Below are 12,386 nucleotides of genomic sequence, written 5' to 3'. Positions count from 1 at the left end.
AATTATTTCGGGGTATAAGCTAGCAAGGCAGCCAAGAGCTGGGGCAGCAGGGAAGCGCCCCCCCCCCCCCCGCTCCATACAACAATTATGTAATTCCTTATATACAAAGAAACCTAAGTCAGAGTGAGAGGGTGGCTGCTGTCCTGAGCATCCTTCCCCACGCCCAAGTGTCCCTTTGGATCTTCCAGATTCCTGCTTCTTCACCAGATGGCCAGTGCCCCCCATGCCGCTCACAACTCCTCGCCTTCCTTTCTTGTTGTGGGCAGCTCTTCTCTCCCCCTAGATCAATAAAGAAGTTGATATTTTACAACTGTAGAAAACTGAGGGAAAATCAAACATAGCCCAAATGGAAAAATAATGAAATGAAAAATAATGAAAAGGCCAACCAAGGCCCACTCTGTTTGTCTAGTACACAGTCTTTATCCCAGGGCTCCCGAGGCTTCTGCCTAGGTCACTTAAGGTTTAGTTTGGTACCCAGGCCTCAGAATTCTCAGCATCATCCTCTAGAATAGAGTTACTGTTTTATTCCATGGGGCCTCTCTCCTCACCTTTGCCAGACTGTTCTTTGGTACACATCTAGCTGCCACCAGTCTCTGGCCCCAGGCCTTCAACTCCTATATCTCCCCTGGAATCTAGGTGACTGGATCATTCCTGAAGGTCTCTCTCCTACAGAAGTGTTTCTACACTTCTACCTTGAGAAATCTACACTTGGCCTTGAGCCAAGTCTGAACTTAATGATGTCTCTGTGAGAGAAAGAAGCTAGCACTCACCCTGGAAATGACTTTTCAGGCCCTCTGCCTCCCACGTTGTTGTAGAATATCATTTTCAGATGTGTTACATTTCTTTGCACCGTGAACATTTGCTTAATGGTGCAAAGGTGTGTTGCATTCTTTCATGTTGCAACTGTTTAACTCTGTGAAGCTGTGTTACTTTGCCTGTCTAAAACACTGGATTGGTTTAATGAAGAGCTGAAAGGCCAATAGCAAAGCAGGAGAGAGAAACAGGGCTGGGCTGGCAGGCACAGAAAATAAATAGAAGAACATTAGAAAAGAGAAGGAGCAAGAAAAGAAGGAGGAGAACTCCAGGGGGCAGTCACCCAGCTACACAGCTAGCCATGGAGTAAGAAGTAAAGAAAGGTATACAGAAATAGAGAAAAAGTCTAGAGGTGAAAGATAGATGGGTTAATTTAAGAAAAGCTGGCAGTGACTCGGTGGACCCTGCAAGTGGCTCTCAGCCAGGCTGCAGAATGAAAGTGAAGAGTGAGAGGGAGCTAAGCAGCCTGCAGTGACACCGGTCAGAGGATCCTCTGGCCATCCTAGTGGTGAAGCAGGAGGGGATGAGCCCCGGACCTGTCATCACCGGCCCAACACCCCAGCTGCTAGTTGGCCCCTCCTACAGCTGAGCCTGGCTGCACCAGTTACTGCAGGAGCCGAGCCCTGGGAGCAAGCCGGTCCCCAGCCAATAAGAAAAGCGAGTCATCAGGGAGAAGAAACAAGTCTCCAGGGACTAGAAGAAGCAGAGTCCACTACTTCCCAGTCAAAGTGAAAAGCAGGAACTTGAGGACCATCCTCGGAGAGGTCGAGAGGATGGCCATCACATGGAGCCATCAGAACAGGAACAAAAGGAGAGCTTGTAGAAACAGTGAGCAAGACCGGCACCAGGGCCATTCCTGCCAAAGTAGGAGATGAGAGGCCTGTCAGTGGTCAGGGTCAGGATCAAGACAGCCAGAATCTGCAGGCTCAGGAAGAAGAGAGGGACTTTCATAATGCCAGGCACCGGGAGCATGGCCTTCAGAATGAAGGTGCTGGCGGTGAGGCTCAGGAAGCTCGTCCTGCTGGTAACAAAATCAAAGAGGTACCTGTTAAAGAGAAACCAAGCTTTGAATTTTCTGGGGGCACTTCTTGAGGACACCAATACCTTTTGGGGTGTGGTTATTAGGTACAGCGACAACCCAGAAGCCCGGATCCCCCCAAACACAGGGATGATGAGGTACTTTCCGTTATGTACTTCCGTAGGCAGTCGAAATCGCAGCATGGCCACCATTCCCACCGACCATCCCTCCTGTTCAAAGCGGCATGCAATCTTCCAGGTCTGGCTGTGGAGTACACGCGTACTGACACGCGTGCTGACCACACAGTTGGTCAGAGGGTGAAGCCCTATATCGGTGGCTTGGTTCAGGCAATGGAACCTTCATGAACAACAAGCATATTGAGCCAGAGATACTATGAACTGAGAGAAAAAAAATGTCCTTAAATTTGAGCTAAGTAGTAGAGACTATGTAGTGCTCCATGAGTCTTCAGACACCTCTGAACTAGACAGGAAGGGAGATGAGGATGAGAGGAGGAGCCTCCTGCTATGAGGAAGAGCTAGCCTCTTCTCAGTCAGCGTTCAATACTCAGCTTTGCTGTTTCCAACCACAGGACATTAGGCAAGTTACTTAGCCTCTTTGGGACACAGCCATTTGAAAATCACAGCTCTGCATAGTCTCTTGTGGTGATATTTTGTTTGTAATCTAACAAATAAAGCTCGCCTGATGATCGGAGTATGGAGCTAAGTCACTAGCTAGCCATAGAGGTCAGGCAGTGGTGGCACACACCTTTAATCTCAGCACTCAGGAGGGAGGCAGAGGTAGACAGATTTCTGTGAGTTCATGGCCAGCCTGGGCTACACTAGATTGACCCAGTCTCAAAGAGAAACAGAGCCAGGTGGCAGTGGCTCACACCATTAATCCCAGCACGAGGAAGGAGGAGACAGGAAGGGATATTGCTGGATGGAGAAAGGAATGTAAGGCAGGAGGAGACAGCGGTGCAGGGCATTCAGTCTGAGGATTTGGTGGAGGTAAGAACTAGTGACTAGTTGCTCTGCTTCTCTGATCTTTCAGCCTTTACCCCTATATCTGACTCGGGTTTTATTACTAACACCAATTAGAAATAGTGCTACAGTATTTACTATATAGTTTCCCTTCATCATGAGCAAAATATGTGAAACAAACATCTTGAGGAAGTGGAAGAGACTTTAGAGATTGGCACAGAGTTAGAGAAACATCAGTCTGTAGTGTCAAGGAAGACACACTGGCCGGGGCATCTGATGAAGGCCTCTCACAAGTGCTGGTCCTGGAGGCAGAGAACAGCTGGAAGTAGGGGCTGGACTTTATCCCTTAAAGGGCATCTCCCAGCGACCTACTTCTATCTCCCTCCTAAATGTTTCAGAGCCCTGAAAATAGTACCTGAGGGAGACATTTAGGATTCCAGCTGTAATGCGAACATCATAAGATGTCCATATAAAGGGCTGACAAGACGTATAAAGCACCGGGCACACTACCTTACACAAAGCAGGCCTTTGGCGAGTGTTGTTGGCTATTGTTCTATCAATATCAAAGCCTACAAGCTATACTGCTGTAGATACGAGCTTCCTCTTCCTATGATCCACAAAGGTAAAGATCACCCAGTCTTCCCAGATGGCCCATGCTCTTCTTCAAATGCCATTGGACTTGTGGCAGCTCTTCCAGGGTCTGTGTTTTACTTGGAGGCCCTATTATTCCCCTCTCTACTGTTAGACGTTTCAAATCCTCCCCACAGGTTCCCTCCCTTGTTAATGCGATTACACGTGGTGATTGTTTCATTAAGCGCCTTTTCATAGTGTGTTTGGTAAATACCTGGCAGAACATGAAAGCTAATTATCATCTTAATTGGTGAAGATGAACTGGTACATAATATGTGTGATTTAATTATCAGGGCGAGCCCTCTGAAGGTTAATGAGAAATGAAAACTCATAAGCAAAGGTTCTGGGGTTTCTGGGCAGGTAATTGCTAAGCTTTGGAAATAACAGAGCTGATCTCTATGACTTTAGACCTTGGGGTGCTGACCTTTCCCTTTGCCTGAATCAAAAGATGAGAACTGTGGTCTTATCAATACAGAGAATGATCTATTGTCTACTTAGTTTGTTTACTGATGTGAACTCTCTCTCGAACTCTCTCTCTCTCCCTCCCTCCCTCCGTGTGTGTGTGTGTGTGTGTGTGTGTGTGTGTGTGTGCGCGCGCGCGTGTATGTGTGTAAATTAGGGTTGTTTTCTTGAAGATACCTTCAAGGGTATCTGTTGTTTCCCCTATGTGGTGAGAATCTTGGGAATTACTAAATTCATTGTCCATGTCCTCTTTTGGTCTTGGATTCCTTCTTTCCTGAAGGACTGGGATCTTCTTCACATTGACGGGGCCATGCCTCCCACCCTTGCTGTCTTGCCCCATGCCTGATCTCTTTGCTCCCACCCTTGCTGTCTTACCCCATGCCTGATCTCCTTGCTCCCACCCTTGCTGTCTTGCCTCGTGCCTCATCTCTTTGCTCCCACCCTTGCTGTCTTGCCCCATGCCTGATCTCTTTGCTCCCACCCTTACTGTCTTGCCCCATGCCTAATCTCCTTGCTCCCACCCTTGCTGTCTTGTCTCGTGCCTCATCTCTTTGCTCCCACCCTGCTGTCTTGCCCCAGGCCTGATCTCTTTGCTCCCACCCTTGCTGTCTTGCCTCGTGCCTGACCTCTTTTTTCCCACTGCCTTGTACTTGTTCCATCACAATACAAGATCCCAAAGTTTGCTTGAGAACCAACTCCTTGGTAAACAAATGTTGCCTTTCTAGAAGACTCTTGAACCAGGCGAACTCTTCACCTTAACTGCAACTCTGCTCTCCTCCGGGGTTGTTGCTTCCCACGCAGGCTTCATAGTAGTATCTCTTCTCCCTTCTTCAACCCAGAGATCTCCATTAGGAGCTGAGGGTGGCATCCTCTATCCTCTCCAATGTTATGGGCAGACATTTCCCCTCCACCCCTAGGTTAGGATAGCACCCTTCCCCCTGTCCTGGCTTCCCCAGAGCCCCTGGTAACATATGTTCTTCACTGGGTACTCCAATCCTACCTCTAGGTTCCCTTGATGCACCCCCTCATCCAACTCTTATTTCACTGTATGACCATCCATGGCAAGGACCACCTATCTAGCTTCTAGGACTCTCCCAGTAGTGTTCTCCTTGGCCTCCACTTCTTTCACCTCCTATCTGCTCTGTAACCATTGCCTGAATCTGGACAGCATCCCAACAGTTCCTTCAATCTCTTGCTTTACTATTCCTGCTCAGCCACATGTGCCCTCTCTCATCATCACCTCTTGCTCCCCGTGTCCTCTCCATAGACCTCTCTTTCCTCCTTCACCACCTACCTTGTGGTTTATCATTTGAGTTACTTTCCTGCCAACACTTTATTCTCTTGCCATTCCAAACTTTCACTAACCCACAATACTTTCTTCCTCTCTCTCTTTGCTATGGCTCACTGCAGGCAGAACACTTTCCCCTGTTTTTTTTGTTTGTTTGTTTGTTTGTTTTTGGTGATTGAGACTAAGATTTCCATGTGCCTTGTTTTAGATAGCCAAGTGTGGGCAGTGGTGATGATGCGCTGGTTCTGAGCCAGGGACTTGGAAGACTTCAGATATTTCTGGTTCTCCTTCTTCAACCTTTACCAGCACAGGAGGAGAATACTTCTGGGTAGCTTTGGAGTTTGAGAAGAACGGAGCAGACTCAGACACATAGGCCTGCAATGTAATACAGAACCACACAGCTAGCATGAAGACACATGAGCTCAATAAATGTTTATTATTGTTATAAACCACTGAGATTGGAAATAGTTTATTACATAGTATCACTGCATCAGTAACTAATGGAGTCTTCTGGATCTTAATCCTCCTTCCAGACCGTTCCCATCAATATTCAAACATATGTATCTCTTCCTTCTTACAAAACAAATCTAATTCTACCCCACTCCCTTCCCCCTCCATGGACTTTTTACTTGCTGCCACCTCACTGTCTACTCTTGGGTGAAATACACCTTTTCTTTCTTACTGTCTACTCTTGGGTGAGATACCTTTTCTTACTGTCTACTCTTGGGTGAGATACCTTTTCTTACTGTCTACTCTTGGGTGAGATACGTTTTTTCTTACTGTTTTCTGGACTCACCTTCCTGCAGTCTGAATGTGTTCCCCATTTCCCTGAACCTGCTCTTGCCAGGATTTACCCAAATAACATTTACTGGGCACCTGCTCCGTGCTTTGCCTAGGGAAACAAATACAAAAACACTGGTAGAAGCCTTGACAGTCTGGCGGGGCTTTGAACATGTTACTAACCAACATACTAAGCTTCACAGGAGTGGAAAGGGTACGCAGGGGTATACACAAACACAAATCCAGAGGTTAGATACCTAAGTTTGATAAAGAATAAACAGAACTTAGCAGAGAAAAAAAAAGGTATGTGGGAGGGACACTTTTCAACCATTAGGAGGAAATAATTGTCCCCTCAAAGATACAAATCCCATCACTTAAAATCTTTTTGTTTTTTATCTGTGCAGTCGTGTGAGGGAAAGATCTTTGTTGATCATTTTATTCTCAATGGGCTTCTCATAAGAATTTGATAATATTAACAAGCAAAAAGTTAACAAGATTCTCTCAGGTGAAACATTAGAATCACCAGCCAATGCTACTCCCTAAATTCCTTGGCACAGTTTTATTGATAATTAAGTACTAAAGTAAAACCGGTATTTGTTTCATGTCTAGCACAATATTACGTGCAGAGTTGGTGCTTCATAAGTGCTTATTAAATGCATATGATGATTGGTAACCAAGAACGTGGGCTATTCTATAACCCTATAGCTGTGATCCAGTCTCAGGGGACAGAAAGTTATGTTCTGAAAAGATATGACAATTTTCTAAGAACACTTCAGGAAGAAGTACTGATCTCATCATACTTTAAGCTTCCTGTGGCAAAGCCTACAGTTTTCCTTGGAGCAAATAGGGCCAAGATACATGCAAACTACAGGACTGAGGAAGCCTCGCATGAATGAAACATGAGTTGGACCTGAGATGTAGCGTCATTTTGAAAGATGAGAGATTTGTTCTGTAAGATGGTAAAGGTACACGTCTAAATATTGATCAACCAAAACTTGCTCAGAAAGGGAATTGATGGTGAAGGGACCAACAGCAACACAGGAACAGAAACGGTGATGATGGATAGATTGGTGGGCCAAGGGTTCGTACGGTACAAAAGGCCATAACCAAAGGCCAGATTGAAGTCAATGGTCAAACAGTAACTCTTCCTCCCTGATAGCTGAGTCTCAAATTAACTCCAATTAAAATCATCTGGAGCAAAAGGAAAATGTGTTAACATACAAATAAGTGTTACCAGGCAGAAGAAAGGACACCAGCATCTTCTCCCTCTCTATATACAAGTTCTTGTAGGACTTGTATGTATGTAATGTATGTAAGGACATACATTCATAACAGTAGACATGGATACACAGCTCCCAAATTGAGTCATACCACTAAGACGAGAGACCCCTTTCTTAGATAGCTGCAAGTCCATTGCAATTCCTAAAGCCTTGAATGGGACTTAGTGTCAGTTCCCTTCAAGTCAGTTTAATCTGCATGCAAATCTTAATGGATCAAGAAGTGTCTGAGATGAAACAAGAGAACCACTGAAGCTAGTGGAACCATCAGAAGAGATCAGTGGGAAACGGTGCTGCCCAAGTCCCAGCCACAGCTTCATGTGGGAGGTTTGTTTGTGGAGGGAGCCAACACAGTCTGTGTGACCATTCGGAGTTTATTGAAGCCTGTAATGTTGATTGATATTCTGTGTCGAGTGGATTTGCATCAACTTGCTCTTCACAATTTTGAGTAATTTTATTTTTGTATCACAGAGAGATTAGAAATTGCCTGACACTAAGACTTCAAACTTATATTCTGACGGGCTTTTGTCCTGGGAACTTTTACCACTTCTTTATAACTTGCATGCAAATGAAGCATAAGAGAAACTATAGCTTGATTTAAAAAAAATAAGCAACAAAATTCAGCTCGCTGCAATCCTAGCAACCTGGGATACCTACAGTTAACTGACTGGTATATAATTCCCTGGGATCTTTGAATAATTCCTAAAATAAAACTTTGAGCGTACTGTGCATATAATTTCATATCCTGACTTTTATTTGACAATGTGCGCTGAACGCCTTTTCATGTCCGTAAATCACACACCTCATTGTCACAGTCACGCAGTGTTCTACTTTCCTGGCCTTGTGGATGATAATCTATTGTCTGACATCTAAGTTGTCATAGAACTTCAAATGTCATAACAGTAAATGATGGCTCAGTGGACCTCTTTATGCATTCAGTGGGACCTGCTCTTCTCACTTCTCAGAAAGTCCTCCCACCACGGAGCGATTCCTTCCTCACCATCACGCGTTCTCCATTCTCTTAGAGAAAAAGGCAAGTGTAGTACTCTCCCGTCCTTCTCCCTTTCACTGATTATTAAGGACCACCAGCAAAGGGATAATGTCTGCCTTGGTCAACTTTCTGGAAACAATGCCAACACATAAGCAGTACTCCATCAGCATCTGCAGAGTATCCAATAAATAAATTACTCAGGACAAGAATGCTAAGCCAAAGGTTCCCTCTTGCCAAGGCATACGATGCATGTCCCAACTGGCTGCTTGCAAGGCCTTGCACAAACTTGCTTTTGCTCTGATAGTGTGTGAGGTTACTCATTTCCCCATAGCCTTGATGCATGTGAAAATTCGAGAATCATTTCTCTCCATGGGCTCTCTGTCTTGGGATCCCCTGACTAGGGTGATGTGCAGTGGTTCGTAGAGGAGGTTCAGCACAGTAGGGTATAAACATGAAAGTGCGTGTTTTCCAAGCTTTGCTTTCTACTATGTTCTGTTGAATCCCTTTTCCCCATCACTTAGTGATATTTTGAAGGAAAAAAAAATGAATGTTCCTGTCACTTTTGGTTATCAAAAATTCAGTCTAGTTAGTTCCAAACTCAAAATCTGTGTTTGTTTCAAAGCTCTTCTTTCCTCCACCATCTCAAGGCCCAGGAAGCTCTGGGATCCCAGGGGTGGAAGAGCTGTGTGGTATCTTCTCTCACTTTCCTTCTCTTCCTTTTCTTGTGTTCTAGACTTGGGAGCAGGAAAAGGGATAGGGATATGACATGCCCTTCAGCCCAGGGGGGAGCAGAAGTCATGAGGGGGGGGCTTCTCTAATCTTGGTCAGTTAGGTATGGTTCTGTGGGACAAGGATGAGTGCTGGTCTGGCAGTCCCCATGTGGACTGTACGGCTCTTTGTCGGAGCAACATTCAACTCACCCAGACTTTCCTTTCATGTAAGGACTCACTCAGACAAAAGGAAAGTTTCCATCAGCATCTCTGAGAGATCTCATAACTTTCTCTAGCAGCCAGTCTGACTAATCCCACACCCCTTTAAATCAATCCACAGAAAACGTTAGTCTTCCTCTCTGCCCTTCAAAGATCAAGGGGGGAAAGAATGGAAGCACCTCCAGTTCTTCCTCCGTAGGTCCTGGTTATGAAGCTATTGCCTCAAAATGAAGCAGTCCTTCCTAGAGTGCTTGGGGAGGCTCTGAAGACTCAGGAAGTAAAACTCACTAGGCTCAGAGAGCCCCTGAAAGTTACAGGATTCACAAGGTCCCTCCCTAAAGTTATATAAGCATCAGCAATGGCTAGGAAGAGGAGATTTAGGCTGAGCTGCCTGCAAGTTGTGTAGGGAGTTCCAAAAAACAGCTTTTGTGATTCATTGCCCTGCTGAGGTGGGCTTTTGGATGATGCAAGTGCTTTTGAGGCATCCAGATTCTTAAAAGTAACTCCTTACCCATACTCCTGTAGGTGACCCAAATACACTACCGGTGGTTTCTTTGGCCTTTGGTACTCTATCTAAGGTGAATAGACATTTGTTCATGTCTCAGCAACCCTACACATATTCCTTCTCCTCTGCTGACATCACACTTCTTTTGCGGAAATCTCTAGACCACATGTGGCCACTGGTCTTCAGTCCTCTATGTCTCCCAGGGGAGATAAAGGACAAGATACTACAATGGTAACCATTCTGTGGCCGTCTCATCACACCATTTCCCATCCCCACCTTATATAAATAAGAGTAGAGGGACAGAGGTCAAACCAGAAGGCAGGTTGAAGGCGGCAGGTCAATCCCGCAACCTGTGACTTGCAAACTGCAGTGGCAGAGTGTGTTGGCTCTGCTCCTTGGCATATCTAGTTAGAACACGGGCTTCATTGGTGCTTCTCTTATGCTTTGGTTTGTGTCTTTGCTTTAGTTCTAGGCAGCAGAACAATCTCATCATTTTACTGCAGATGTGTTCATCTTAATTCACAAAAATATTTATGTAATTATCACAGAAGTTGATTGCATATGGCTATTTCTTGAAGTGACACTAAGGGAAAAAAGCTGCAGGTGAGACCAAGCAATTTGTGATTAAAGGAAAAATTTCCACATAAAGAAAAGTGAGGTTGAGCCCAGGATCCTGCAAGTAGGGCTGTGGGAGGACAAAGAGTGAGACTGTGAAGAAGTAGCGGCTCTTGTGCCTCCAGGAGTCTGGAAGGTCAGGAACCTCTTGTTTAGTGGAGGCAATCAATGTCACATGCAAAACACAGAGGGAGAAGAGGTCCTAGTAAAAGCCTGGATCAAGTTTGTCCTCCAAATCAAATGCCACATCCAAAGACTCTGGCTGAAATCCCCGCCTTCCCACTGTCAATGCCTATAGCGGTTCGTTCTATCACTTCCAGCACCTGAGCCTTTAAAGCTGATTGAGTATCTGCAGAATTTGTGGATGGGAGGATGGATGGCAATAACTCTCCCAGCCCCAGTATCCATTGGAAGAGAAATCTGGGACAGGGCCTCAATGAATCATTCACAATGACAGGGCCCTCTCTGCCTTGCTGGGTGGTCTGTGGAAGTTAGATGTTCATTGAAGTAATTACAGTCAGTGTTGATGACCTTGGGATTCATTTATCTTGACTTCAGTGACATTGGTTTCTTGGTTAGCAATTAGCTTACCAGAGCCTTTGATGGCATAATCTGTCCATTTACATAATTAGGACATAAGTCTTTGGCTTGGATAGTAGCCAGGGCACTGGATACTAAGGGCAGCAGGTGCCTGGCAGCTCAAGTCCCAGCATCATGATCCTACCAGCTGAGCCCATTTACCCCGTGACTTCAGTGGCCTGAGAACTTCTCTTTAGGCACGTATTTTTAAGGGTTGACATCAAGGAGATTGGCCTACTAAACCGGACTCAGAGAGAGGCTCTGACGGTTTTTAAATCTCTTCACAGTTGCATTCTTGTTCCTTCAAAGAGTGAAGTCCAGTTATCCTTCCCTTCAGTATAAACCAGTCAGTAAATCAGCAATAATGGTCCCTCCCTCCCCTTCTCTCTCTCCCTTACATCATCTTTCCTTCCCCCTCCCGTTCTCCTTGTCCTCTCAATTTGTCTTGGGGGGACATGATTACTGGGCTATGATGCTGTTCAAGCAGCTCATTGAATCCCCCCCCCTCCGGGGAGACACTGAGGCTGTCTACCGACTGACATCATGCCCTGGCCAGCCAACTAGTGAGCAACAGTGGACATGAGTACTCCTGCCCCCACCAAGGTTTCAAATGGCTATAGCCCAGAAGCCAATCCTATGAGACACCAAGAAAGAACCTGCCAGTCAAGTTTTCCCCAGTTTCCTGACTGTGATAGTAAATGTTTATTAGGATATATGTTTTTAGAAATGATTTATTGCACATATAAATCATGCACAATAGAGGGCTTGGTTATGACATTTTTATTCATGTGCATGGTATATTTCGGTCGCATCCACCCTCTGTTATTCTCTCTTGTCCTCCTCACACTCTTACTGATCCTCTCCCTCACCCTCGTCCACTTTCATGTCTTTCTTATGATCGGATGGATTTTATGAAGGCTGCTCTCATGAGCAAGGGTAAGGATTTGTTTGCAGGAGCCTAGATACCTTATTAGTGACTATGCAACGGAAGAAAATGGTTCTCCTCCACCAACCACTAGCTGCAGTTGAATTCTCAGGAAGGGCTGGGCCCCATGAATCCCGACCCACACCGTGACAGGCTACTTTTGGGCCCCATCATGTGCGACTTTGTGCAGATTAATCACAGCTTCTAGGAATTCAAGAGTGTAACAGACATGTCATGCTCAGAGCACAGAATTCTACACTTCCAACCCCTCCTCTGGCTCTTACATTCCTTCTGCCCTGCCTTCTTGGGGGGAGTGATGTAGATGAACCACTTATGACTGAGCATTTGACAGCCATTCTCCTACCTGTTTTAACTAGCTACGAGTCTCTGCAGGCATTTTTGTCCACTGCAAAAAGAAGCTTCTCTGACCAATGCAGACAGGAGTGTTAGTCTATGATTCTAAGCATAGTTAATTAGAAGGGAACGTGGCAGGTATGTCATATCTCTATTTAGGAAACAATGGTAGGGTCCACACTAGGACCTATGATCTCTCAAGCCATGGTCTTTTGACTGGGTTTACAGAAACAGAAGTGA

At 45.4% G+C, this 12,386-nt stretch overlaps 1 pseudogene; it reads left to right on the top strand.

Moving 5' to 3' along the window:
• The first annotated feature begins 1,246 nt into the window (after positions 1 to 1,246).
• On the top strand, positions 1,247 to 2,359 carry LOC121438224 (annotated as a pseudogene).
• The last annotated feature ends 10,027 nt before the right edge of the window (positions 2,360 to 12,386 follow it).

The sequence above is a fragment of the Microtus oregoni genome, unplaced genomic scaffold, assembly GCF_018167655.1.
Source record: "Microtus oregoni isolate MIOR12 unplaced genomic scaffold, Mior012 000055F_ref0000237, whole genome shotgun sequence".
Classification (NCBI taxonomy): Eukaryota; Metazoa; Chordata; class Mammalia; order Rodentia; family Cricetidae; genus Microtus; species Microtus oregoni.
This window is presented reverse-complemented; position numbering and strand designations above follow the sequence as displayed.